The sequence below is a fragment of the Oratosquilla oratoria genome, chromosome 21, assembly GCF_046742065.1.
Source record: "Oratosquilla oratoria isolate Oo_2021 chromosome 21, ASM4674206v1, whole genome shotgun sequence".
Taxonomy (NCBI): domain Eukaryota; kingdom Metazoa; phylum Arthropoda; class Malacostraca; order Stomatopoda; family Squillidae; genus Oratosquilla; species Oratosquilla oratoria.
In genome coordinates, this window is record NC_134797.1 from 34677138 (window position 1) to 34683052 (window position 5915).

The window sequence follows — 5915 nt, forward strand, 5'->3', positions numbered from 1 at the left end:
GGGTTATTGGCTGCATGTTACTGTGGCAAAGTGGCATGCAGTTGATACTTTAGGGTCTATATGGGACGCCCCTACGGACCAGAGCCACACATAATTTTAGCTGTGATAGAGGAAAACTCTGTTCATAGAGAAATGATGACACTTTTATACTACGACTGTCCCTCCGTTATGCTGTCCCCCAACCCCTTGTTACTGTCCTGTACAATTTCTCTGAATATTCATTTCCTCTTTCGCCTACCTTCCCTGTGGTGGGGGAAAAGAATACTGCCACCAAGTATTTCCACTTGGATCGTAAGAGGCGAGAAGAAAGGGACGGGGATTGGGACTAGGCATCCTTCTCCTTGTAGCCCCACAGGGGACATTCCTAAAAGAAAAAGCAAAGGCATAAGAGGGTCTGGGAGTTTTCCGACCAGCACCCTAAGGTTTGGGTCTTTTAATGTGCGTGGATGTGGTACAGATGAGAGTAAAAGGGAAGAGATAGGTAGTATGTTTGTGAGAAGAAAGATGGATGTGTTGGCTTTGAGTGAAACTAAGCTGAAAGGGAAGGGCGAGTGTAAGTGGGAGGTTATCAGGAGTGAAGAAAGGGCGAGGGAGGGAAGGGGTGGCTATACTAGTAAGTGAAGAGATAGGTAAACGTGTAGTGGAATGGAAGGATGTTTCCTCAAGGATAATGTGGATGAAGGTGAAACTGGGAAAGGAGATGTGGGTTTTTGTAAGTGCATATGGGCCTGGCAGTGAGAAGAGTGTAGAAGAAAGGGAGGCTTTTTGGATATATTTAAATGAGTGCATAGAGGATTTAGGGAGAAATATCAATGTAATAGTACTGGGAGACCTTAATGCTAGGGTAGGAAATGATCCAATTGATGGAGTGGTTGGGAAATGTGGAGTTCCAGGAAAGAACCGTAGTGGAGAGTTGATGGTGGAAATGTGTCTAGAGAGTTGATGATAGCAAATACAGTGTTTCGGAAGAAAGTCAAGCATAAGTACACATGGGAGAGGGTGGTGGAGGGAAGGGTGGTAGATAGAGCGTTAATGGACTATGTAGTGGTAAATAGGATCATGATAGGAAGAGTTAAAGATGTACATGTACTAAGGGGAGAGGGTGGGGGAATATCAGATCATTTTTTGGTGGAAGGTAAGTTAAGAGTGGAGGATAGATGGAGGAAGAGGAAAGGGACAAAAGGTAGGGAGGTGCTTAGAGTGAACTCTTTAAATGAAAAGGAAAGGAGAAGGAGTACAAGAAGAAGCTGAGGGAGGAGTAGGACGGAGTGAAGGATAGAATAGAGCTAGGTGTGGAGGAGGAATGGGGATGGTTCAAGGAGGGAGTCACAAAGTGTGCAAAGATGGTGTGTAGAACAAGAAGGAAAGGGGGAAATAGAAGGAAGGGTAGTGAATGGTGGGATGAGGAAACAAAGAAGGTTGTAGAAGAGAAGAAGCGAGCTTTCACAGATTGGTTACAAAATAGGACGATGAAGTCATATGAGAGGTACAAAGAAAAGAAAAGAGAAGTAAAGCAAAAGGTAAAGGAGGCAAAGAGGAGAGCAGATGTGAAATGGGGTAGGAGTATGACAGAAAATTTTGAAAGTAATAAAAAGATGTTTTGGAAAGAAATTAAGAGAGGAAGAGGAGGCGAATCAAGTAGAGAAGAAAAGGTAAAAGGTGCAGATGGACAGATGATAATGGAAGAGAAGGCAGTAAAGGGAAGATGGGCAGAATGTTTTAGGGAGTTGGTAAATGTAAAGGAGGATAGGGAGGGAAAAATAGCTGCAGTGGGAAATGCTAAGAAAATGACCGTGATGAGTGAGGAAAATAGAGGAGAAATAAGGAAGGGTGAAGTGAAAGCAGTTGTTAAGATGATAAAAGGAGGTAAGGCACCTGGTCTGGATGGATGCCATGCAGAATGTCTAAAAAAAAAAGGAGGTACAGTGATGGTGGACTGGCTGGTGAGGTTATTTAATGTTTGCTGGAGAGAGGGTAGAGTGCCGGAGGACTGGGGGAGTGCCTGTATAGTTCCACTTTACAAGGGAAAAGGGGACAAGTGTGAGTGTAGTAGTTTCAGATGGATTAGCTTGTTAAGTGTAGTTGGGAAAAATTATGGGAGGATCTTGATTGAGAGGATTAGGAGAGGAACAGAGGGAGTAATTTGTGAGGAACAGTGTGGATTTAGGACGGGTAGAGGTTGTGTAGATCAGATTTTTGTGGTAAGACAGATATGTGAGAAAGCTATAGGAAAGGGGAAGGATGTTTTTTGGGCTTTTATGGACCTGAAAAAGGCTTACGACAGGGTAGACAGAAAGGCACTGTGGGAAGTTTTGCGGATATACGGGATAGGAGGAAAGCTTCTAGGAGCTGTCAAGAGTTTTTATGAGAGTAGTAGAGCTTGTGTCAGGATTAGAAATGGAGAGAGTGAGTGGTTCGAGGTAAAGGTGGGACTTCGTGAAGGATGCGTTATGTCCCCCTGGCTGTTAAACTTATACATGGATCGGGTAGTGCGAGAGGTAAATGCAAGGGTAGTGGGTCAGGGATTGGAGATGGTTAAAGAAAATGGAGAAAAGTGGGAGGTGAGCCAGCTGTTGTTTGCGGACGACACTGCGCTTGTGGCAGGATCGGAGGAGGAACTGAGGGAGTTGGTGACAGAGTTTGGGAGAGTGTGTGATAGAAGAAAGCTGAAGATAAATGTGGGTAAATGTAAGGTGATGAGATGTACAAGGGGTGAAAGTGGCAGTAGACTGGAAGTGAGCATTAAGGGAGAGCGACTGGAGGAAATGAATAGTTTTAGATACTTGGGTGCAAATGTGGCAGGAAAAGTTGGAGTGAAGGTGGAGGTAGAATGTAGATTGAGAGAAGCGAGTAAATGCCTTGGTGGATTAAAAAGTGTAATGAGAAATAGACATTTGGGAACGGATGCTAAGAGAAGAATATATGAAGGAGTGATTGTGCCAACAGCACTGTATGGGGCAGAAACATGGAACATAAGATAGGAAGAGAGAAGGAGTTTGAATGTGTTTGAGATGAGGTGTCTGAGAAGTATGATAGGGGTTACTAGGCTGGATAGAGTGAGAAATGAGGAGGTGAGGAGGAGAACAGGGGTGGAAAGGGGGTTGGGAGATAGAGTTGATGAAAGTGTATTAGGATGGTTTGGACACATGGAAAGAATGAGTGAAGAAAGACTAGTAAAAGAGGTATGGAAGGCAGATGTGGAGGGAGTGAACATGAAGGGATGTCCTAGGATGAGATGGATGGATGGGGTGAAGGGTGCTTTGGGGAAGAGGGGAATGTCTGTTGAGAAAGGACGGGAGAGGACAGATGACAGGGGTGAATGGAGAATGGTTGTATATGGATGTTGTGATGCATGAGGTGGAATGGGGGGTGAGGTAGTATGGTTGTGGTCTCTTACATGGATAAAAAGGCCACTGGAACTTTGCCCACTCCTTACACTATATTTGTGCTGATTTATCCTAGTTTTTAAGTCTTTTGCCAGTTTGGTTCTTCCTTACAGTGAGAAATTAGGTGGTCTGCCTAATATTCTCAAATAATTCAACATCAATTTGGTTTTCAAAAATAACTATACTATAAAAAGTAAGCTCATTAAAAATTCACCTGAAGTAAATGAGGGTTGTGTTTACTCTATTCCATGCCTTAAATGTAACAAATTTTATATCGGCCAAACTGGTAAAGACTTAAAAACTAGGATAAATCAGCACAAATATAGTGTAAGGAGTGGGCAAAGTTCCAGTGGCCTTTTTATCCATGTAAGAGACCTCAACCATCCTATTGACTGGGATAATTCTAATGTAATAATTTCTTGTAGATCCTTATTAGAAAGAAACCTTATCGAATCCAGTCACATTAAGCAAATCTTTGACCATAATATTAATTTAAGTTTAGGATTATATAAACTTGATGATTCTATTATTGATAAAATTGTAAAAAAATTTATCCAAGTGTTACTAGGCCGGGGTGACGTAACGTCATGTGACCAAACGTCCTTAAAAGTAAACATACGTCTCAACCTGATTATAAAGCATCTTGTGTGTCCTTCCCATGTTCCTAGCTTGTCTACTACTTTATGTATATATATATCCACCTATGTCTCTGTAACTGTGTATTCCTTGATAATGTCTTTGATAGACGAAAACGTTTGGACTAAGCTTCTTATTTCCTAGTGTTTTTTTCTGCATATTATTTTCACGTGTGCCTTGTGAATTACTGCAATATATATATATATATATATATATATATATATATATATATATATATATGTATGTGTGTATGTATGTATATACAGAGTACATAGTCTATTTGAGGTTTTGATAATCTTGAGGACGTGACTTGTAAAACACACATGTGACTTCATGTCGCAGCGGTTCTTGCGTGACCCGCTGAGACTCAGTCAAGATAACTTTTCAGATTAGCTCCAAACGAAAATGGTGTTACAGTCTAGCTTAGAAAACATATGGAATATATCTGCAGGTCTTTGCCTCTTATTTATTCATATGTATATAAATATATATATATATATATATATATATATATATATATATATATATACATATATATACATATATATATATATATATATAGTCAGTTACCAATTTATTAATTCATTTGTTTACATATAAATCTGAGGGAGTACCCGAGGATCGTTGCCAGCCGTTGTGGGGCTGTGAATTTCCAGTCAGAGGTTCTCTAGAGATTCTCCGGAGGTTCCTCAGTGAAACTGAAGTAAACAGTTGTTCTTATTCATTTATATATTTATCTATTTACACATCTATTTACTTGTATATTTTCTTATGTGTGCATTTAAGCATTTATGATTTGTTTACGCATGTATTTATCTATTTGTTTATTAATTTATTTATCCATATCTTTTTGTATATGTGTTTAGTTATCTATTTTTTTAATTCACTTTTTAATGCTAACAACAACAATACGGGCTGTCATCCCAAATCGAGGCCAGGATGGAATATTATTTTTCATATATCTTTAGTTTTGTTAATAGATTTAGAAACCTCAACCTAATCTATCTCTCCCGCAAACCCTACCACCCAATCCCTCCTGATCTATTCTATTACCAGAAGACTCACTGGAACGAAAATCTGCTCCGTTTTCTTATCACTTGAGGTCAGGATGGGGAGCTTATGGTTTTATCTTGATGTTCAACAATAGATGAGGAGACCAATTCGTGTCACCAGTGTTCTCTTCCTCAACTATGTCCCTACACGCAAACACGCATACACACACACGCACACACACACACACACACACACACACACACACACACGTATATACACACATACATACATATGTGCGTATTCACACACTATGTATTACCGAAAGACATTCTGGGTTGCCGAAACTGCTGAAGGAATGGGCAGGACTTCTACTTATTTTCGCTCTTCTTTTTTTTTTCTGTCTTCTTTTTTTCATCATCATCTTTTTCTTCTTTCTTCTTTCTCTCTCTCTCTCTCTCTCTCTTTTTTTTCAGCTCCTTCTCCCCATGATTCCGCTCGGATCTTCCACCTGGATCGTGATCACGGAATTATTCTTCCTCCTCCTCCTCCGTATCCTCCTCCTTCAGAGTTTCCACGTTTGAAAATCCATCTCTGCTGTGAGCTTCTTCGGCATTCTCTCTATCCATATTCCGTAGTTATGCCATCCTTTCAGAAGCGACCTTTTGAAATGACCTTCCAAAGGGCGGTCGGTGGCTCCAAATCGAACTCGGGCACATTCATATGTAACCCATGATGCATCACAGCAAGAAAGATATATATTCCATAGGTGAGTATTTAACTTGTGTCTATATACATTTTTAATGAATAAAAATTAAAAAATAATATTCTTATCTTACTAGTTATGATACATGAGTATCATGAGCCATTTCCATCGACGTCCACTTCCTACGATTTTCCTTA